Below are 23,670 nucleotides of genomic sequence, written 5' to 3' on the forward strand. Positions count from 1 at the left end.
AGTGGAATGAGGTTCAGTATAATGAGGGGTTTTAATAAACCTGGATCTCTGTTAAAAAGGGGCTACCGTCGTCTACAGAGAGTGATGTGTTATGGATTGCATATAGCCCTGATGGTTCTAGGCTAGAGTCGGCTTATGGCGAGTCTTCCAGAGTCAGTCAGCCCAGGAAGTGTTTCGTTAGTCCCTTTTAACTTGCAGGGGTCTCTGAAAGCTGGTGTCATGTGTTGTGCTGCCACGGAGGAAATAAATCGACGATGTGTGAAAACGAGTTCGTGTCGTTTCCTTATGTCTCCGCTGCAGAAATGAACCAGGGAGAAAATCTGTCAACCAGCCAAGAATTACAGCTGAAGCAGACGATGAGCTCAGAAAGACTGAAGTCTGGAAAACGTTAACTGTCGGAGATTCTGACACGTCAACAGTCTGACAGGAGAGAGTCAGTCTAGATGACCATGTAGGTCACGTGTCCCTGGCCTGGGATACAGTCCATAAGAGTGGTCCCGCGGCCGGTGCACTGGACCTTTGTTGTCGTGGTGTTGATCGGTTTCACACAGGAAACAAACAGCTGTCCCGTGTTTTGTCGACCCATCCATCCACCCAGACCTCCTCCTAATGTAGACTCTGTCCCTCCTTGTGCTGCGTTACCTGACTCCCTCATTTGCTCCGGCTAGAGGTCACCTGACAATGAAACGTAACCCTGGGTCTTAATGAGCTGCTCGCACAGACAACATATCGGCTCCTCTTCTCCCTGGATAGACCAGATGTAGATCTAGATCTGGATACATCATTAATATTATGAATCATTGTGGGTCATTATTTATTCCTATTCAGCAGTTAGAAGTCGGCACAGCTTAAATTCGTGGTTAAAGGATGGAAATTTCCCTGGTTCCAACACTAAAGGCATTTATAAGCCACTTGACAACGGTTTCATCGTGAAAATGTACCAGAAATGACCACAATGCTCTGCTGAATCGTGGCGCTGTGATCCCACCTACATTCAGACATGTCGGACAAGTTATGAATTATGAATTGGTGACATTAAATCCAATAAAAAAATCAAAAATAAAGCTAAGAAATTATAACTTAAGTGAAGGCGAGGTGCTAAAACCACCCCCCCCCCACTGGAACTCTTCTCAGTGTCCTCTGCTGTAATTAATTAGGTTTATGATGGACAGTCCATGTTACAGGCGTGCGTAAAAACATTGAGACATGGTGTGAAAGTATAAATAAAGCTTTGGTTAGTTTCTGTCTGCTCTCAACAGCTACTTCATCGGTGTAGTTGTGAGTGCGCGTAGACAGAGTGCAGAGGTGGTGTGGAGTTATTATTCTGATGCATTAATGTGCAGGTGGGAAAATACGTGCGCTGCAGGTTTTAGGAAAGGTACAAATACATTTACCGTGTCAGCCCCTTGTTGGACTCTCAGTGACGTACTACATGTGGAAGGCAGGGCTTTCATGGACACACCGATTCATCAATAACACGCAACACATTAGCAGCGTGTTAACATCACGCGGTCAACATGTAGATAATACTTTAGCGTATTGTCCATATGTTGGCAGTTGTTAACGTGTTCTCAGTGTGTTTTCTGCATGTTAACATGTTGACAGCATGTTGTCAGTGTGTTGAATGCACGTTGTTAACATGTTGTGAACGTGTTGACTGGTTGTCAGTGTATTGTCCACATGTTAACAATGTGTTGCCAAAGTTTTGTCAGTATGTTAATGTGTCGTTTACTGTTTAGATGAGCTGACAGTGTGCTGTTGACTTTTTAATGCGTCAAATTTTCATGCGTGTCACTTCGTTTGCGTGTTTGTGGCCTCTTTGACATTCTGTCATCGCACAGAATTTCGGAGCCTGTAACTGGTGAAATTTTGCTTCTGCCCAGAACCAGAATATTCCTGTGAGTCATGATTATAGAATTTTGAGTGTAAACCTGAATTCTACTTTATTTTTACTCGTCTGATCAGAAGCATCACTATAAAATATAATCATGACGTATAAAGCGACGTGCTATAAAGTAATCAAGTGTAGTGTGAGGTGAAGGGTCAGATTAGATGTTAGATATTACTGTTAGATATCAACTCCCTTTCAAGGATCTCTAGAAGTATGCGGCAGCAGCTATTTTAGAGGGGACCTATTATGCTCAGTTCCAGCTCTATATTTTCATGCTGGTACTCCACTAGAGCAGCTTTGCGTGATTCACAGTTGATCTAAAACTGCCTGTTATGCAAGCAAACAGTAAAACTAAGTTACTCGTAACTAAAACTAAGTAACAGAGCATAGGTGATTGGAAATGGCAGCTTCTCAGATCCATCCGTACATGTTCGAGCCCGAATCCGATCCGGAATATGAGAGTGGACAGAGTGAACATCTGCAGCAACCAAGATTACATCGGGACGTCTCTGTTCGGTGAATGTTGGGCCCATCACCTGCTTATTGTGTGACATAACGGCAGATTTAGTCTTTCAATCACAATTCCTGTAGAAAATGTTTCTATATATCCTCCTGTTAATAGTTGTACATGTGAGAAATGCGACAAAATGCCGAATGAAGTGGCAAACGTCTGCTGTCAGGAAATACCAAAGCTAGTTGCTAGTAAAACGTAATTCTGCTGTCGCCAAACAACTGCGTAGTAAACCTGCTGCACCTGGAGCTCGGAGCGGATGACCGTATAAAGAAATCCATGACGTCAGCTCGTCGCTGAAGTAGAAAAGGCCGTCGGAAACCTAGCGTCCGGAGCAGTCTGGTGGCTGAGCTCTTGCCTCACGGGGACGACTTTTACAAACATTTACCTCATTATTTGAAGTTGAACGCTATTGTCTGGGCGGAGCCTCGTCCTTAGTCACCTCCCGCACCCACGTGTTCCCGCTGGTGTGTAATGGAGCTCGCTCACAGAGTAGGCAGAGGGCACGTTGACCTCAGAGATTATTATTACATTATTTCTTTCCTGTACTTTGCCAAATAACTTCAGTAATTTCACAAATTGTTTGACCCATTGTGAACTGCCAGAAATTAACCACACGTGTCTTGGTTATTAACACCTTTTCCAACAGGTGTTATATGTTTTTCTCCTACAGTTTCGCTTTTCTGAAATAATTTACACTGCCTGCGTCTGTCCACTTACAAAGTGACAGAACGACTAAATATTTGTGGGCGCGGTCGTTGTGTTCGCTGAAAGCTAATGGATCTGTCAAAAAATGGCAAGGTAATGACCACATTTCCTAAAGGTGCAATTGATTGTAAACACAACAGAATCAGCCAGAGACACCCTGAACTGGATGTTAATGTCTCTAACTGGTATTTGACAACATATAACTTTTGATGTTGCTATTATTATTATTACTAGCATGAATTCTCAGATGGAGGCCTTTATTTTCCTCAGTGGCGGAGAGAGGGAGGCTTTTCTTTCTAATTGCCCTCTTCGCCCTTTTCTGCGAACGATGTTAAGCCACTATGAATGAAACTCAGCACTTTTTCAGCTTAACAACATCTGAAAGTCTTGAGTTTTGTTGAAGGCAGGTGGACGCTGATCAGGAGTTCGGCGAAGAAAAAACTACTGGAATTGATTTATGTATGAAAAATTGTTTCTGTTAAATCTAAAACAACTCCAAAATATTGGATTTTTTTTTTCCCCCATTTACTAGAACAAAAGGTTAACAGGAGTCAGTGTTTTTTAGGAAAACATATGCAGACAGTTTTACCAGCATTGAGGTGCAAAGAGGATGTAGTCGACCGTTCAGAGATACTTGACATAACATTTATCAATTTATCAGCCACCTCCTGTTTCCCAGCATCATTTGCGTTTGAACGTCAGGACAAGCTAAAGGCATGACATTTATATAAACACCAAGAATGAATAATTACAATTAATAATGATAATTATTGTCATATTGCGCTTTACTGCGAAACAAATGCTGCTGCTGGAAACGTAACATTAAAACCGGCAAACTGGCGGCCTGACTGCGTGGGAATACGCATCAGCTACTCGGGGTCTTAGCTGGGGGAAGGCCCTCTAACTGACTAGACTACGAGGGGTCTTCAGCCTACTGACGAACAAATACAAAAACCACTTGAAGGATTTGTTATGGAGCTCCAAACTGGATCCATCCCCCTGCCTGTCAAAACTGCGTTCTGCTGCTGTTCCTGAAGGGACATTCTGGGCCCGTTTCCCTCTCGGAAGGTTTCAGCTCACACGCAGGTAAAAATGAAGGCCCGGCTACTTATTTGCCTCTTTGAGAAGAAAACATCATCATCAGCCTCTGCGGCGTAACCACACTAGTTTTTATTCACACCCTCGGTATCCGGACCAGACAATAAAGTCAAGCATCAGCCTCTCTCTCACACACGCACCGTACACACACACAAGGAGCCATCAAGGGCACGAACACTCGAGCAGAGTTGATAAAGACGTGCTAACCTCGCCGGGAGAGCTTCTTTTTTTTTTGTGTCAGATTTTAGGAAACAGAAGCCAGTTCACTTTTTGTCTCATTCTATCACCCGCATCATTCAGTGCTAGCTCCAAAACTGAAACTCCCAGCGCAAACCGGATCAAGAGGCACGTTAAGTACAGTCTCCGGTGACCTGACTGCAGGCGTGCGGCGCTCTACGACCGGCAGTGCAGATAGGTAACGTCGGTGTGTGTGCTGGTCAGGCCGGTATCCGCGGGAATCGTGTCTAGCTGGGTTGCGTCCAGGCCTCGTAATTCATGTCCAGGAAGGGGTGTGTCCTTTTTATGTGGTGAGGTATGAAGTAAGTCCGTGGCGATCGTGACGGTGGAGGGACGCGTACCGAGTGTGACGTTTATGTCGGAGACAAGAATCCACATCCCCTCACAAACCTGCACTTGATCTTGACGATCTGCCAGCGTGGACCTAGGGATGACGACGTCTGTCGGTCTGTTTGTCGGTGGGCCCACCGCATTCGTGGTCCCTGGAGGAGTAATCCCGACGACGCCAGCGCCACCGGCGGGTCGACATTTGTGGCTCTTGACCGAAACACGTTCCCCTCGGGATGAATTGTAACAGCTTGGCTGGTCCTCTGACTTTCCCTCTAGCGCCATCAACAGCTCAACATTTGGATTTGTCCAAAACTTTCCGCACTAAAGACATTCCCGTCAGCCTCGGCTGTACATTGATTTACTGCTATTTAGCAGATGTTAGCGTGTTAATATGCTGTACTACGATAGTAAAGGTGGTAAACATTATACCCGCTAAGCATCACCGGGTTAGCATCGCCACAGTGACCGTATTGCTGCGCTGACGTTAGGGTTCAGCTGTACCTACGGACGGCACCACAGACTTGTGTTTTCGTACGTCATTTATACACGTTTCCGTGTTTCCTTATCAGCTAATGTAACAACCTCAGTGTGAGTACGTGTCAGAGGCGACCACTTGTACATTTTCAGATGTCATTGCCCAAAGGGGGGAAAGTCACGATCACTCCGCACATGAAGAGATCAGCAAATCCTCCCTGTCATCCTGACAGACTGCAGCTGGTGTTTTCCACAGGTGTGCGTTTGTGTACGTGTGTGTCTGGGGCGGGCCGGAGTGTGTGAATGTATTTGCAGCTGTTACGCAGCGTGAACCAGCTTCTCAGTGTCAGGAATCCCTCCCCCCTCGTCCCACCTGTGCTTGTCCTTATCCGTGGTATCGGCTCCGCTCTAAGGCCTGTCTGTTTCCGTCTTTGTTCTCTGTCCCATCTCAGTCGAACAGGATCCTGCGTCTAATCACTTTCACCCCTCCGACCCGTCTCTTCTTAATACCGCCCCCCCCCAGTCGTTGTCTTAGAACCTATCCCTGCTTCCAAATTCACCTCCACTCTTCCCTTCAAAGGCAGAACGAGGCATTGCTCTGCTTGCTCCCTGCGGCTGTGTGAGTTGTCATTGAAAAGATCATTAAAGTGACAGGGTGACGTGGTGTTTTCCAGTGTCACGGCCTCCTGCTGGAATTTGGTAACTGGACTAATGAAGTCCTATTTAAAGTAACGTGTTGTTGTTCTCTAGAATCTGTCCAAAGGACGTGATGAAATGTCTTTTTCCAGTACGTCCACAAACCCCCCCCCCGACGATGTATCACGGTTCTTATCGACTCAGATCTTCTCTCATCTGGAGCGTGATGGCTGGACAGTCAGACCACACTGGTCAGAGGTTTTGGTATAAAGATCAACCTGAAAAAAGTGAGGGGAACAAAAACGGGATTTGAAAAGTGGAAACGACGCCGTTAAGCAGGGCAGAGCAGTGCAAAGCCTCCATGAATGTAACTGCTCTCTGAAGATGCACGCCAATCTGGAGTAACGGTGGAGTAACGAGATACATTTGCTGTTCTTCCTCGCAGATGTACGGTAATCATGGCAGCCATCTCACACCCTATCGCTCACCTGAGCCTGAGCTTGAGGTGCACATTGACGCCGGGCATGTAACTGCAGTCCGCTGGAGATGAAGGAGAAAAGTCCGCTTCGGATCAATAGCTAACAAAACTGGAAATATTAATAAAACCGGCCGTATGCGCTGTTTCTCGTGACTCTCCCTGGTCGGAGTGTAAAGAGGATCTCGTCAGGCAGACGGTGGCTGGGGAGCAGCCGCGAACCAAATCTTGTTCGATGAGAAGATGGACGGGGGACGTTTGGCCTAGCTTAGCATAGAGAGCGGAGGCGGGGTTAACGGCTAGCCTGGCTCTGTCCAACGCTAACAAATATATGGATTGTTAAACCAGTACAAAGGCCGAGGCATAAGAACGATCGTTTCTTGACACAGTCAGCAGAGCGAAGAACATGGCACGTGTCAAATCTACGTGTGACTTTACTGGGATTTATGATGTCCTGTTCACCATGTGGCTCAACATTACACTACTACACGTTTATGGCCACGCATTGTACGTCTCTGTTACGCATCACGAACGGGCTTCCCGAATGTCAGGAACCTTGCCGCTCCCCCGTCTGCCTCTCGCCTCTCCACCCCTCATCGCTCACGTTTCTATCGGATGGCGATAGGGAAGTGCTGCCGCTCGCCAAGATTGCCGCCGCGGGCGCACGGTAAAAACCTGACGGCTGCTCCAATGAGGGCGTCAACACGCGGCATTGGTCAACTGAGAGCCGTGTTCAGAGAGACTTGAGTAATCTCCGGTGGGAACGATGCCCTTGGCAGGAGGGAGATCCATTCGAATTTTGTCCTACTTGTGTTACTGTCCCCTCCACTGCAGCTCAGCACAGACGCACTGTTCAGGGAAACACAAAGAGGGACTTTCATATCGAAAACACTATAACTTTGGAAGACTTAACTCGTGCTGCTGAACGCTCATTAACCTAAAAGAGACACCCTTGCACATAACGAGGACGGACTGTGATGTGGATTTTGTTCCCCGTCACTCAGACTGGAACCGTTGCAAGAAAGGTGATTTCTTACTGTCCGGTGTGAACAGGAAGAAGGATTACGGATAAACAAAAGATGTTTCATTGTTTATATTGACACGTGACTGTTTTGAAGTTTTTGAAATCGTGAACCTTTCATTTGAAATGGGAGTGACGTCCTTCCAATGTTTCCAACCGTGCAGCTGTGGCTATGCAGGAGTAATGAACCTGTAAGATGCCCCGAACTGGCCATCATATACATTTACCTGAATTTACGGTGAGACGGTAAAGACTGAGAAGGTCCCTCTGTAGATATTTAATAGTTCTTGTTCCTGTGGGTGAACAGCTCATCCTCCAGGAACACATCCCTACAGCTGCAACCCATGGGAACAAATCCTGTGGAAAACACCAGTTCCGGGCTAAGATTAGTTTTTTTTTTTCCTCTAGAAAAATGTATTCCACAGGTACGAAATTGTTCGCGCAGCATTTATCAAACCGCTCTGCAGGAGTTAATCTGCATCACCGCTCTCACAGGATGCAATCATTTTTCAGGTTAGCGGTTTGAAATGATTGACTCTCATATGTAGCGGGCAGTGCTGCAGTAATAGGCAGGGCAGCACTGTAACACCGGCGCACTGACTCACTGCTAATGAGCTGTGTTACCCCAAAGTTGAACTCCCTCTGCTGACATGTGCAGCAATGAGGCAATTACCCTGTTATTATAACCCGCAGATAAACAGTGGACAGTGATTATCTCATCCTTCATTATTACTGAACATCCTTGGCAGGCGCCGAGTGTAGGACGCACGGATCTTTCGTATGTTTGCTACACACATGACCAACAAACGTGTATGTTTCAGTTGGAGCTACTACAGTAGTATGACTCTTAAAAGATATTTTGAATGAATTACAACTTAGGTCTTATCGTCACAGTTTTCTCCATCGTTTTTCCATCACTCGTAGTAATAATGAATCATATTTATTTGTATTTCTCACATGCACATGGAGCTGTAGTCAGAGAGATGCTCTGTATACAAAGAGGTTTTTTTAATTTAAAATAATAAAAATAAACAATAGCCTGTCTTTATGCAGCTCAGTCTCAGTCGGATGACAGTTTATAACATGTAAAATACTGCTGCAGTAATATTAAAACAAGCTGAAGTTCTAAAGCGTAGAGCAGAGCAGCCATGACAGGAGCAATGTGGGGAAATCAGACCGTGGAACTGCTAAAACTGCAGAAAGACGACCCAAATATCTGCCCTGCCAGAAGTCCGTCTGGTCATACGGGAGCCAGATCAATCAGGTCAGGTCGATCAGGGATCATGGCCCCCCATAAACTGCATATCAAACGACAACGGATCTGGAAATTCGGCCGGATTGTTAAAAAAAACAAAAACGAAACCAAAGTCTGGGGCGACTGATTCGGTCTGGGTCTGGGTCTGTCTGGTTTGACCGTGTAAACCTGAGCAGGACATTTGTGAACCAGACAGTATTACTCTCAGTGAAACTTCAGCGAATAAAAAAACGAGAAAAAAAACCCCCTGAAAATGCAGAATTTTAAATGATTGAACTAATGTTTTATTTCCTCCAAATAAAGACAGCGGTACTTGGTCCACGTCTCTGAAAATGTCCCATTAATTCAGTACAGTTCAAAATTCCCCATTACTGCAATTTTGTAGTGAAAACAAAATTGGAGATGTAAAAAGCTGACCTTGTTACGAACGTGTTATTTGTTGTCCTGCTGTGATCCTCTATCAAGCATCTCAGTCCCACTGCACCGAGATCAGTCTGTACTTTCCTATTTATCTCATCAACACCTGTCCAGGTGGCTTGTTGGTAAAAGTTGTTAATAGACGATCCGTTCCTGACTGCATGTGTGGAAGCTGCCTTTCTATTGACGTATCGGGTCTTGTACAGTTTGAGAAAGGAAGCCCACGTCGATAAAACATCTCATAATCATCTTCATCGTCTTTATAACCGAAGGAACGGCTGCAGAGTCCACTTCCTCCGCCTGTGTGCGGCTCGCCCAGGGCTGCAGATGAGAATCTAATAAAAGGCAGCAGAGGAAATGGCTTCATGTCTGTGTAATACATAGAGGTTAAATGGGAAGGAATTGGCTTTAGATTGAAATGATTTGTATGTTTTAGTCTGCAGTTCCACCACTTCTGCTGCAATAATTGAATTACTTCAAAAATCAGACCTGGCAGAAGCGATTCCCGCTCAGCACGCACACACACACACACACACACACACACACACACACACACACACACACACACACACACACACACACACACACACACACACACACACACACACCAGGCATGATGCCCTGGGAGACGTGTTCCTTCCTCCATCTCTTTCATGAGTGAGAGGCTTCAGAGGATAAACATGAGATCAAACACAGTACCAGTTAAACCACAGCAATTACACTATCCACCTGGGGAGGGGGGGGGTAGGAGGAGAGAGAGCGGGAGGGGGGGGGCCAATGATGATAAAGAAGGAGTGTGTGAGAATAAGTGTAATGAGAACAGATTGCAGATCAGGAATTCACAGCACTGCTGAATTAAATAGGTTTTGGGAGACAGGGATTGTTCAGGTAATGTGTTTTAATAAGATCCGATTCGCAGGGGGTTCCAGCGTTACACAGGTGCGTGTCGTGCGTTCAGGTGTACGCACGGTAGATTGTTACAGCTGTGGCTTCTGACTGAAGGAGTGTGTTTGTGCGGACAGTGTCAACTGTATATAATCCTTGTCTCACCGTGCTTTGCTGCGGGACAGCAAATGAATTGTCGAATAACGAATGAAATGCCGAAGAGGAAAACATGCAGCACACTCAGCTGTTGATTCACAGCAGTGTCTGCGGTGTGTGTGTGCCAACAAGCCGCCAACATTTGTCAGCTTGAGAAGTTATTAACACAATAACGACATCGTCCGGGACATAAACCTTAGCATGTTGAGGATTAGTGCAAAACATAATAAATAAAAGCATGAATATTATAAAGCAGAGGTTTTCAAACTGAGAAACGTGTCGCATATGCATCGTTATCTCCAGAGTCCATCGTGAGTACACGTCCATAAACCCGCTTGGAAATCAAAAAGTTTCCTTGAAAAAATCCAGCGGATTCAGCAGCTTTTAATGGAGATGATTTGGGCTTCGCTTGTAGCCATCAGCGTTACTCACTGAATGCCTGGCAAGAATTTCCTGTTTACATCCCCTCAATTGTGGGATCTGTAGTTCCAAAGTTCATGCTTGCTGAACGGCAGACAGGAAGACCGATACTACTCTCGCTTTTCAGTAACAAGCGCTGTAAGGGACTAAAAAATCGAAGTTCATTAATTACATCCCAGTAACACTCCAGCGTTTTGGCGGAGGACTTACTCTCTGTCTTAGCAGTGGTCCGATGGAAGAATCGTTTCCGCTTCATGAATGTGTGGTCCGTGGAGAGAGAGCATGGATGGATTAGAAGTGGATACCGGACTCGGTTCCTTTTTGAAACACCTCTTCTGAACCCGGAGAAGGTTTTACACACGGGAGACTCTTTTCAACGAGGGCAGAGGATCGTCGGGGGCGGTGACGCTGACTGATCGACGCTGAAATTCATACAATTTAAATCTCTCTGAATAAATCCTGCCGTTAACAGAGACTCAGTACATTATATTCTTCCACTGGAACTTACATTTGCGACAACATTTGTCAAAGGGTCTAATCAGGCGTCTGTGTTGGTGACTTTCTGGTATAATTAGAGATGTAGAGCAGATTCCTTCGACCACTGAGGCGAAGTCAGCGTTAACTTGTGTGCAAACCCTCAGAGTTCCCTCTCCGGTCCTGACTCCTGGCCCTGATCAGTGCCCAGCCGCCCCGGCTGAATACTGATGACTTGTTTCCAGCGGAGGCCTTTTGACATGAATTTCTATTTAGGTGCAGAGAATGATGAGGCAAAGATGCCGTGTTCCATCTTTTCCCAGATTATCTTAACAGGAGCAGACGAAGACACTTAGGATTCGGTCGGCGTTCAGGTCTTTGGGCTCATCAACATTCAGGGAAAACAGTCCAGTTTTCAGAAGCACTGATACCCGGGGTTCGGTGCTCAGCTTGTGTGCTTGAACTAACAAGCACGCGTGTCCTCCGACAGTTTTTCTGATGGATTTGGACTCGTTCAGAGGTTGAGTCGTTCTGAATGAGAGGTCGTGTTCTGCAATAAATGTGCCAGAATGTATTCTTTGGTTCCGCGCATGGTCAGCCGCGGCTGCACGGGCGGCTGCTGGCTGTTTCTGCTGGTATCCGCTGGTTGTTGGGGTCTGGACACTCATACCGCAGACAGGGTTCTGAACATGGCACCGGTGTCGCCGTCTGGTGAGCTGAAGTGAGACCGGGACTTCCGGGTTCCGCTCCGTAGGTCTGAAAACCTCAGTGGAACTCACAGTGGAGCGTCCGTGGTCAGTTCACGTGTCCGTGACGGCAGCGGGACAGTGGAGCGTCCGTGGTCAGTTCACGTGTCCGTGACGGCAGCGGGACAGTGGAGGACTGAACTCTAGAAGTTTTTAGAAGACAGAGGATACAACTAGAAAGCTAAAAAAACAGCATGACAAGAGAGCGTTCTTGAGTTTTGGGAAAAATGGGCAAAGCCAAGTTATGATGACCTAAAAGTTCCCACGCTGCCTCACTTGTAGTTTTTTCGTGGGAGCTGTAGTTTGTCTGTGCTCACAGAGTAATCGTTAACTTGGTAAAAACCCCAAAGGTTTGAGTTTCTTATCTTACTTATATAAAGTGTTGCAGTTGAGCTGATTTGTCTCAGACTATGGAAAGTAAACGTCAGTGACACAGATCGTTTGTTCAGAAGAACTGAAAAGAGAAATGCTGTTATGTGAGTTTATATTGGGTAACAGCGGCCGGCGTGACGACGCTAGCTCTCTGCGCCGAGGAAGCGTGAGGCTCAAACTTCCCGGCACCAGTTCGAGACTTCGACAAGATAGCTGCCTTCCTCGTAGCTTCAGCGCCGCGCGTGGTTGCGTGGGGCTTTTTCACAGGCAGCCTTTGGTAAAGCTGTCTGTCTGCTGCGGTATAAGCTTTGTTTGTCGAAAGTGAGACTCACTGCACGATGCGCAGACACTGAACTGTGCGCACGGCAACGATTATTACTAGCGCTCTGTTGACTAAAGTGAGGGGTGAGCGGTGAAATCTGACAATGTTTTTCTTTGCAGACAGGGAGAGGAGAGGGGCAGCAGGGATCGTGCCCGGCCGCGTCGGGCTATCAAAGCGATGGCTGCCATTTCTCCCGACTGACACCTGTGTTTCATCTCCACCGCGCACTGTGCGTACGTCTGCTGTGTGTGTACCTGCGTGTGTATTTGACATTCTATACCTGACGGGGATGATTGCAGGTCGGCAGGAATTTAAAGTCGGGAAAACGGGACGGGAACACAGGGTGCGGAGTCGAGCAAAATGCAGGAGGACTGATAACAGAGGAGGGAAACGGCTCCGGGAGACAGTCAAGTACAGACTCACTGATTGATGTGGCCATGAGCGTTAATCAGAAACAGTATCGGTAAGTAGTACACAAAATGTCACTTCCAGAAACACCAAAGAACTGTCTGCCACCAGTCATCGGGTGATAAAGTGGTGGGGGTATAAACCAGCAGGGGATGTGGCGCTGCTTCTGTGAGCTGCTGATAATGGTCATCGCCCGTTCCTACAGTCAGGTGAGAAGCGAGTCCACCCGTGGACAGACTCCGGTCAAACGAGGCAGAATTCACCACATCAGACCGTCTCCATCGCCTCAGTAACAACAGTCCTACCCAGATGCAAATCCCAATCTCATCCGGAGCTAAATATACATCGGGACACCGATAAGTGACCCGGCGCTGCATCGTCACGGTGACACAGCGCCGGCTGGACGTCACTCTGTGAGACAGCGCACCGAGCCCCACTGTGTTTAGCCACAGAGAGGGCAGGGTATTGGACGTGCTCAAGGACATAGCGCATCCGAGGGAGCGGGCACTGTACATTAGAGGCAGAAGAAGTCACACTGCGGCAGATGCCCATGACAGTGCATGAGGAATGTTAGCGCATTGTGGTGGAATATGTGTTTACATGTCTGCGTGCAGGTGCCCGTGTGTGTGTGTGTGGGGCTGCTCTTGCATTCATGCATAAGGAGCCTTTTGATGAGCTCCAGACTGAGTCCTCCCGAGGCCTCCTCCTTCTGTCTGTGTGAGTGTTAATGGGGTTTGTGGCTCTTTTCCTCACGCCGGAGTAATGACTGGGGGAGATGGAGACGCTGAAAGGAAATAGAAGAAAAGAGGACAGAGGGAGGAGGGACAGAGAAGAGCCACCGCGGAGGAGAGGGAGCAACGTGGGGAGTAAATAATCGGAGCAAATGTTTTATCGTATTTATGCGTGTGTGTAAAATCTTTCCATGGGGTCTCCCGTGTAGTACCTCACTTGCGGGATCCTCAGAGTCGCACGCCCCTGATAACTCTGAGGTTCGGGAAACTAATATTTGGCAAGCTGTTGCCCCCCCCACCCCTGTCTTTGCACAGGTAGTCTCTAGTTCGTCTGGCGGCGTCCGTTTCTCTCTGCTCTCTCGACTCGGTCAGCGATCGCCGGCCACCGGGACCACTGCTGCCCAGCGCTCGCACATGCCGGGGACGAGGTCTTGACCCGACTCCGTACAGTGCCCTGAGGTCATGTGTGTTACGACTGGCCGCCACGTGAATAAAATCGAACTGAACTGAACTGAAGACCAAGGAGAAACACAGCGGGGCTTGAAAATGAGTCTCGCCGTTGGAGCAAATGTGTTTAATTATCGTCGGCAGAATCGGTTATTTTAACGATTGACATCAGGGCTGTACATTTGGGATGCATTGAAATGAATGTGATTGAATCAAAGGATTTTTAAGGAATAAAATCAGAGCTACAATATGCAAGTTCTGGAACTCAAGCTAGTGCCAGCATGAGACTTGAAGGCAAACCCCCGCGTTCCTCCCACGCCCTCGCCGAGCCTGGTTAAAAAGGCCGAGGCACGGCTGCCGGGCTGCTCCGTGAGTCTGGGCCACGGTCGCCTTTGACGGCTCCCCTCCACATCGAGACTTGTTTTGAAGCATGTTGTGGCTACATTAGAAAACAACGTTCATGCTGTAGCTTTAAAGAGCTGATATTGAATCAGTACCCTGTCACCTGGCTGGATGGGCCGAGGTTGCCCTCTGGAGGAGGGTGGCGGGTGAAAAGGTCCGGGAGCGCGTTGGCGCTTGGCAGAGGATGAACCGTGGGACTTTTCACCCGGTGCCACCCCTCAGAGCAAACGCTGACTTGCGACAGCACCAGCGGGGAGTCTTGCCGTGTGCAGCCTGACACGTGAAATACTTGCCATTCAATTCATTTTTTTATATTTCAAAGAAAAAGATTAAATAAAATGAATTTACTCTCAACCGGGATCTTTTTAGAAACAAACTATTTATCTATTTTACATATAAACTACAGTACATTTATGTAGTTGTATTACATTTATACCAGACATATGCAGTAATACACACCTGCACATTGTAAATATTGTCCCACTGTACTTCGTTACCAATTGAATCATGTATTTGTTACTTGTAGTGTACTTCACTGCCGTATACAACTTTGCCTTGTATTATAAACTATTATTTCTCTCACTATCTCCGTCCCACATATGAGGAAACTGGACTGTCGGTTCACATCTGTTTTTAATTTTATCACACTTACGTTTGGACTTTATATTACATTTATACACACGGAGTGTATTGCACCGTATATAGCTTCCTAATTCCAGTTTAGGGCATCGTTTTTCGGCTTATTCTTCACTGTCCTCTACTCCCTGTGTCTGCATACAGCTTTCTATGTGTGATTTATCGCTCTTCGTCAGGTATGTTGCGTCAGTGGTGCTCACAATCTCGCTCAATACAAAAAAAAGGAAAATCTTCTTTTCTATTCTACTTTTCTTCACTCTCTCCTTTTCCCTTTTTTATTTCGCCACCTTCTGACTGCATCCAGACAAGGTTGTAAAACTATACATAAATAACCATAAACCCACTGTAAATGTCCTACAAGGATACATTTTAATCTGTATTTGGTTTAATTAGATAATAAAAAAACAATGTATGACATAACAACGGTGATGATTTAGGGATTTATAGAAATAGTGCTATAAAAAACCTTCTCTATCACACTTGAATCAGTTTATCAGTTTACTGTACACAAAGTTAAGAGAAAACAAGCTAAATCGGACCAGTATTTGCTGTGAATCCCCCTTTGCCTTTAAACCAGCACCAGGTCTCCCTGGTCCACCTGCACATCGTTTTTCAGGTTCTTAGCAGGTGGGTTCTTCCAGCATCTCGGAGAACCTGCCATGGTTCTTCTGTGGATGCAGTCTGTCTCATCGTGTGGTCCCGGACCGACTCCATGAGGTCTCTGTGGGGGCCAGACCATCTGCTGCAGGCCTCCTTGTTCTCCTGGCCTCTGGAGACAGGGATTTGAGACTCTGGCTGTGTGTTTGGGCTCGTTGTCCTGCGGCGGGTTGAATCTGGGGCTGTATTTACAGTACTGTGCAAAGGTTTTGGGCATCTTAGATGTTTAGATTCTCATCCGTCTGACCGGTCCCCGAATTCACCGGCTCCGATTGGGAACTTTTAGTCCGTCAAACCCTTCAACACTGGAGCCTCCTTCCTTCTCTCCTCAGGAATGATCAGCTGCAGCTTCTGCAGCACCACGCCTTCCATCCCAAATCTCTAACTGCCCATTAGAGAACCTGGCGGGGAAGTAATGGCTGCCTTTCTCGTCCATGCGCCACGCCGCTCTGTCTACTGTATACTGGCTTGGTTTTGGTTGCACGTGTTCGTGCTCGTGCACTGACGTTCTTCTCTGCAGACATTTCACTCCCTTGGGTTTCAGTTTAGCATCATGCTTTCTCTTGATTGTTATACTTGGTGATTGTAATTGAATTGTTATAATTAGCAAGAAACGGTAGCAAAGGCAAAACCAAAACGACCCCCACAGTGTGTGTGTGTGTGTGTGTGTGTGTTGCTGCATCCGTTGGTGTGTGTGAGTGTGAAAGTGGGTCAAGGATATTTGTGCAGTAGTGCTAGCTGATGTGATTAACTAATGTGAGATGAATCATGAATAAAACAACGTGTTTAACCGTAGTTTGTAACGAGACAGTTCGAGTAACGAGCCCCAGATTTCACTAATGACTGGGATATTATATATTCTCTCTCTCTCTCTCTCACACACACACACACACACACACACACACACACACACACACACACACACACACACACACACACACACACACACACACACACACACACACACACACACAGCACTGCTGCTAAACCAGGAGAGCTGACAATTACTGGAAAGTTCTTTCAGGTCTGTCAAATTGTTTATTTCTGATTCTCCACAGACTGTGTAAGCTTTTCTAATTGGATCTATCTGAACATGTTGGCATGTCAAAGAATATTTCTGTAATTAGCTTACAAATGTGTGTTCCTTCCCTCCTCTGAGACGTCACCTCTGTGAAAATTTAGCAGCTGAAATATAACCGCTGTTGTGTTCGCACTGTAGCTCGACATCTGTTACACAATATTGGCTCTGCGGGCTCAAACAGTTATTACCGACTGTTTTTGCTTGCAGCCTTCATCTGAGGTAAAACATCTGTTGTAATGTCTGTTATTCTCCACACACACAAAGGAGAAATTGACAAATTCGGTGTTTTTGTGTTTGATTCATCCAGCGCCGCAGTCTGCTCTTTTATTCTGTCTAGACACGAACCGGTGTTTTCAGATGCTTGTTAGTCCTCGCTCTGCGTCAGCACTGACAGTTGTACTGTGGCATAGGGGGTAAGTCAAACTCCTGGTACGTCGGGAGCAGAGGCAAAGCATTGCATTGTGGGGTTTTGGGGCATATTGTAAATAATGCTGATGTTACTTTTTTTTTTTTGTGCTCTAACGAAGGTTTTTATTTTGGTGTTTAATCTTAATACAGGAATTTGGAAACTCAAAATGTCAGGAGGTAAAACTAGTGGGCTACTCTCAGCAGAAAACAGACAGTGAGCCAGACACTGGCAATTGTCAAATATAAAGAGACACTTTTTGAAACAGGGAAATTGGCAAAAAACAAACAAAAAAAATAAATTGGGTCTAAAGGAAATGATGAATGGATGAACTGTGGGTGACAGGTAGCAAGAGACACCGACAAACACTACAGGCTTCTGTACACACAATACAATCAGTACTGGACCAGCGGGGAAGGCAGGACGCACGTACACAGGGCCACATGTGTAAAACTCTCCGTTACGACTAAAACTGTGCGTAGGCACAAAGGCAGGAATCTGCAGACAACTTCTTTTTGAAATAAAACCAGCCCCACTGGAACTGGACACTTCATTTCCACTCCCCCAGTCGGACAGAAATGGACGTCGAAACGACCCCGAAACACCCGAAACTCCAATGGGTCACACCTGTTTCACCAACTGCGAGGCGTCGTTGAGGTTCTCCAACAGCACAAGAACCACGCACTAGGTCCAACTGTAACACACGGCTCCACTAATTGATCACGTGGGCCTGTCAACCGTTATCGCAGAGACATCTCCATCATCATTACCGGAAAATTAGTAAGATGCTAAATGATTCGTTCATAGAGCTCATATTGAAACGGCGTTTACAAAGTGCTTCACAGCTCAGACACGTTATTATGTTACATCTGCGCTCTTCATACCGCGGCATCTCTGGATGTCTGCTGCGAAGGCGCCTATCGGGGCCGACCGAGGGGCCAAGCCACAGGTGTCTTCATGCTGAGTCAGTGCCGAACTCTGAGAGAACGGAGCGCGGGAGAGACCAGAGGGGAGGAAGCTATCACAGCGTCGTAGCTGTGTGTCACCTCTCGGTTGAATTGAAGCTCCTCTGTCCGAACATAAAGTGCTTCGCAGCAGAGACACGGCTTACCCACGTTTAGGACACGGGCGGCACCGCCTGGTGTGAAAAATCAATCGGCCTTGTATCGCGCCAAAGTGGCGGATGCTTCTGCGAGAGGGAGGGAAAAAACTCCGTTTTACTGCCTGTTCATAGTCATGGTTGGTTTGGCTGCCTGACAGTTTTATGATCAGTGCTGGAATATATCCGACCGTGTAGAACATTACAACACATTTCATTGAGGTGCTCGTCAGTTTCGTGTTTGTTGTTTATGTTTTTGAATTTAATATGCTGTGTGTGTGTGTGTGTGTGTGTGTGTGTTACCATCAGTCCTACAGCACAGGTCTGTCTGAGTGAAACCTTGTCCAAACACTGCAGTCAAATATCTGCAAATATGTTATTTGCAGGGAAAACAGTTGCAGGCATTGAGCGTCGGGACTTCTTCGCTTCACGGTTTGAGTTGTTAACCTAATAGTTGTTATTAGCAACTGCTGTTATGTGGACATGGACATTAGAATGTTTTTTTTTGTTGAGAAAATGAAAATACATCAGTTACTCCCTCGACTTTGTCCAACGACGCAGTTGAAATCAGATGGAATTATTGTTTTGAATGAATAATCAAGACTTTGAATCATTAAAGAGTCGGTCTAAACGGAAGACGGCAGTGAGCGCTAAATAAAGAAAACGGAGGTTTTCTACCGACAGCGAATGAGCCGACTGGTTGGTTCGCTGAGCAGGGACAGAGCTTCACTTCGGGCTATAAAGAGCATGTTAAATACACATCCGAAGCAAACTGGAGCATGACTGCTATACACAGTAATGTACCTTACTTTGTCAGCAGTCCTGGCCTCAGGGGAGGAACTGGCAATCAGACACGCAAGTTTCCTACCAGTGGAGGAATAAATATTCACATCCTTTACTTTAAGACCCCTTCCCATCCCATGATGCACCGGCGCAGGTGTTTTCTCACCCATTGTGCTTGACTGGCTCTCTTCTCAGGACTGCTTTGGTGCCCTGATGTTGGCGGGTGTAAATAATGACATTAATGATGGCTGCATTTCATTTAGGTGTTGCAGTGTTTTTCATGCTGGCTCACCGGGAGACCTAATGACACGGAGCCATCATTAATATTATCAGGTACGTCTGTGCTTTTCCTGCTAGAACGAGTCAGAGTGTCCACAGAAAGAGGAGATGTGCCCGGAGAAGGTCTTCTGCTTTTTGGATTTGGATTTGAACATGTTTTAAAATTATTCTGTAGTGGATTCTTAAAACTGCAATTACTGATTTTTTTTTTCTCCACTTGTTTTCAGCAGAAATAAATAGTGAACACAACACTGACATCATCTTTTAAGCTGAGTTTATGATCAATCAGCTGCTTATTTCCACATCCAGCAGTTACAGAGCAACACGATCCTTCATCTGGATCTGGTGTCTGTGTCCACCTGATGAGTCTAGGTCCAGTACTCCCTCTTCTTTAGCTCTGGTTTTGGTCTCCACCAACTCCTGAGGGAAACATCCAGCTCTTCAGCTGCTAAATGCTCCGCTAGGTTCACCAGCTGGTCTCTGACTGTGTCTGTCTGCTGTTTGGCTTTTTACAGCTGCTTCTCTGAAAACATCTGCCTGCTGTGAGAAGAAACAATACCCATTTTGAATTGTCACATTGTTTTCAAATTGACATTTTTAAAAATATGGATTATAGCCACTTTAACTACCGTTAACCACAGTCTTTCTCCAACCTTTACCATAGTCTTGTTTTGATTATCGATCCTCGCGTCAGTAGCACATGAACACTCTTCTTATTGTTGAAATATCTGCATCTCTGCTGCGCTTGCATACGGGAGTGCAGTGATGACCTCTTGAGCTGACAGAATTCACATCTTGAACGTTGGTCATTTACCATTAAAACCGTCTTGTGTTCATTAACAGAGAATAGCAGAGAAAGTTATACAGAGAATTATTTTTGGTGGTAAGTAAAGTATATTCAGAAATGGCTTATCGCTGCTGCCTTCACCTCATACACCATGACACACTTCTCTCCCTTACATGGTCGTGCATTAGCTGCTTTCAGCCATAAAGCGTCTGTCTGTAGTGATATCGGTGATCCTGGCCCTGGTATTACTTGTGATTGGATTGAGACCAAATTCTGCGGCGTTGCCCGCTCCTAGTGGATACTGTCGGAAAAAACTAATTTAGAGGAACATGCAGGCGATGATAATTCTGTACATTTGCTTAAGTAAAAATTTGAATTCAGGAGTTTTGCCTGTAATTTAGTACTTTTAGACTGTTGTAAACAATGAGAGAGAGAGAGAGAGAGCATAGCAGGTTCCACATAAAGATTGATAGGAATGAGACAAATAATAAAAAGGCAATAATAGGATAAAAAATAAGACTAACAACAAATCTGATCATAATAATGAGACCAATAATAATAATCAGTGGGACTAATAATGAGAGCAGCATGTGGCCCACAGTCACAGATCCTGTCTATGGTATCTGACATTCATCTTGACCGGTCTGATTCGTTTTGCTCTTAGACAATCCGGTTAGTTCTTCTCCAACTGACAAATGAAGATATCCCTTCATATTTAGTATCTGTGTATGCGCTGGTGCTAATTTGGGTCTTTACAGTCAGACTCCTAAGTGGATCTCGACTCATTTCCTCACTCAGTAAATTCGAACAAAATGACGATAAACTGTGGTTTTTTTGGGGTTTTTTTTTTTTGCTGCTGCACAAAGGTGATGAATTTTGAATGTGACAAGGGATTAAATTCATTTGTAAAGTCTTAACCCCCACAATAAGGTCATGTCTGCCAGAGCTTTCTGTCTCGCTCTCCCTCATTGTGTGGAAGCACATGCAGTTTAAGTATACGTGGTTGAGCAAATCCCACCACTCACTCAGATTTATAAATATGTATTCAGAATACTAGAGGCACAATTTGTCTGCCCTATATTCAATTTATAACTGAGAATAATCTGCGAACTATTAGGTAAAATGTAATCCCGCCTCATTCTCTGCTTTGTCGAGTGTATTCACACATCTGCTTTCTCCACCGTGCAGTAAACGGTGGGGAAAGCAGATGTGATCATAGTTATTTATCACTGCAAACCATATACCTGCAGATGAAACATGCAGAGGAAAAAGTGTACGGGCAGTTTATGTGAACTGATGTCAGAACAACATGTGCACATTAGTGGATAATTCATCCTGCCTGTGATGTCTTTTACAACGTGTTAACGTACACGTCATACCCATGTTCAAGTGATAATTGATATAAACACTTTATACTCACCTAAATATGTAATTCATCATGATGAGTTCACACATAAACACGGATTAAACTGAACTGAGAAAAACAAACACTAGCTGATAACAAATGCTCATGAGCCTTAGTACCATCAATTCTATTTTTGTATCTGTCTAATTTCTGGGTCTCTTATTAAAGGCAAATGATCAGGGTACTTTAACATTCTGAAAAAATGTTAATCTAAATGCACTAAGTGACAAAGCATCCAGAAAGGCCAGGGAGAGAAAGGCTTTTAATGCTAAATGGGGATTAAAGTAATAGTCAAAATGCATTTTAATATCCCACCAGTCTTCCATGCAGTCTTTGTAGATTCCTTGTTTAACAAATGAACCCCAGTAATCGTGAAGGATTTTTTAATTTTCTGAGCTGCTGCAGGTGCATGTGTCTTTAAAAACCCAAATCTGAACCCCAACCCGGTCTCCTCAAAATAATGTTCATAAAAACTAATCGGTGTCAACATACTTTGTTTCTCTACGATATCCCTTCCTGTCAACTAAATCATAATTAATATTTAAATGGGTCTGTTCTGTTTAGACAACTTAAAGCACTTGGTTATGGTTTGGGAGAGATGGTGGTTTGGGTTTAATATTAAAATAAACTGAGAGTCTGCTAGCAGCTCTGTGAGGTTGAGCTAAATGATAACATCAGCATGTCTATCAGGTGTAATGTTTACCATGCTCGATGTGGCCTCTTAAAGAACCCACAGAACCTACTCAGTGTCCACTAGAACCTCTTAAAGGACCACTAAATCTCATTAACCTCCTCTGGACTTAGAGAACCTCTTATAGAACCAATAGAACCTCTTAAGGGGCCTGTGGAACCTTCGCAATGAGCCATAGAACCTTCTTAATAACCACTAAAGACCCATTAAATCTTATAAACTTCCCCTTAACATCTTACAGAATGAATAGGACCTGGAAAAGAACCTGCAGAGCCTCTTTAATGACAACTAATTCTCATAAATGTCCTCTGGACTTTTAAAACCTCTTAAGAAAACAACAGAATCTCCTAAATGACCTGTACAACCTCCTGAATGATCAGTAGGGCCTCCTAAAGGACCTGTGGAACCTCCTCATTGACAGAATTCAAATGGAGCTCTTAAATTAGCTCTAAGTTCTTAGAACCTCTTAAAGAACCTGCTCAATCTCAGCAATGACCACCAGAACCTTTTAAAGAACCCGTTGAATCTTGTAAAACCTGCAGGAATCCCCAGTGACCTCTACAACCTCTTTAAGAATTTCTGAAACGTCCTTAATAACCATTAGAACCACTTAAAGGACCCTTGGAGCCTCCTTAATGACTGCCAGAACCTCCTTAGTGACTCATAAAACCACCATGAAGACCTCAAGAAACTTTAAAAGGACCACTGAACCTCATAAATGTCTGCCACACTTCTAGAGCCTTTTTAAGCACCCAAGGACACCTAGAAAATTTCAATGACAACAATAGCCTCTTAACAGACCCCTTTTTTAGGGGACAGAGTCAGAAACTGATGGTAATTACCACATTATAAGCTTTGAAACCATTTATACTCCATTTTAATAAGACTTTTTACCCCTGTCCTGCTTTGCACTCCATTCTACAGAGCAACAGGAATTGGTGCTGATACTGTCTCTCCAGACAGAATGAGGAGAGAGAAGTGGATGGAGCAGGGGGAGGATAAAGAGCCACTCGAGATTAAAATTAAAAAGGAGAGTAATAGATCGGCGTAAGACATGAGAACAGCAGAGAGAGAGAAAGAGAGAGAGAGAGAGAGAGAAGGGCTGAACTGTCAGAAGAAAGAAGAGAAGCAGATGGACAGAAAAGAGAGAATGAGTCAGAAGAGTTTCATCTGCTTCACTCACTAACTGTCAACCTGATTGGACGTGTTTCCTGTACATAGATAAGGATGGATGGAGGGGGAGGGAGAAGAGAGGTTGGGAGTAGTTTCTGGTATCTGTTACTGGATCAATGCTACTGTATGATGACGTTAGGCTTTTAGATACTGTTGATGCGCCCGTCAAGCTTTCCATTTTAGCACACACATACACTGATCAGACACAACATTAAAACCAGTTACCTGTTTTAATGCTGTGGCTATGTATATATATA

Source organism: Xiphias gladius, chromosome 20 (genome assembly GCF_016859285.1).
Source record: "Xiphias gladius isolate SHS-SW01 ecotype Sanya breed wild chromosome 20, ASM1685928v1, whole genome shotgun sequence".
Classification (NCBI taxonomy): domain Eukaryota; kingdom Metazoa; phylum Chordata; class Actinopteri; order Istiophoriformes; family Xiphiidae; genus Xiphias; species Xiphias gladius.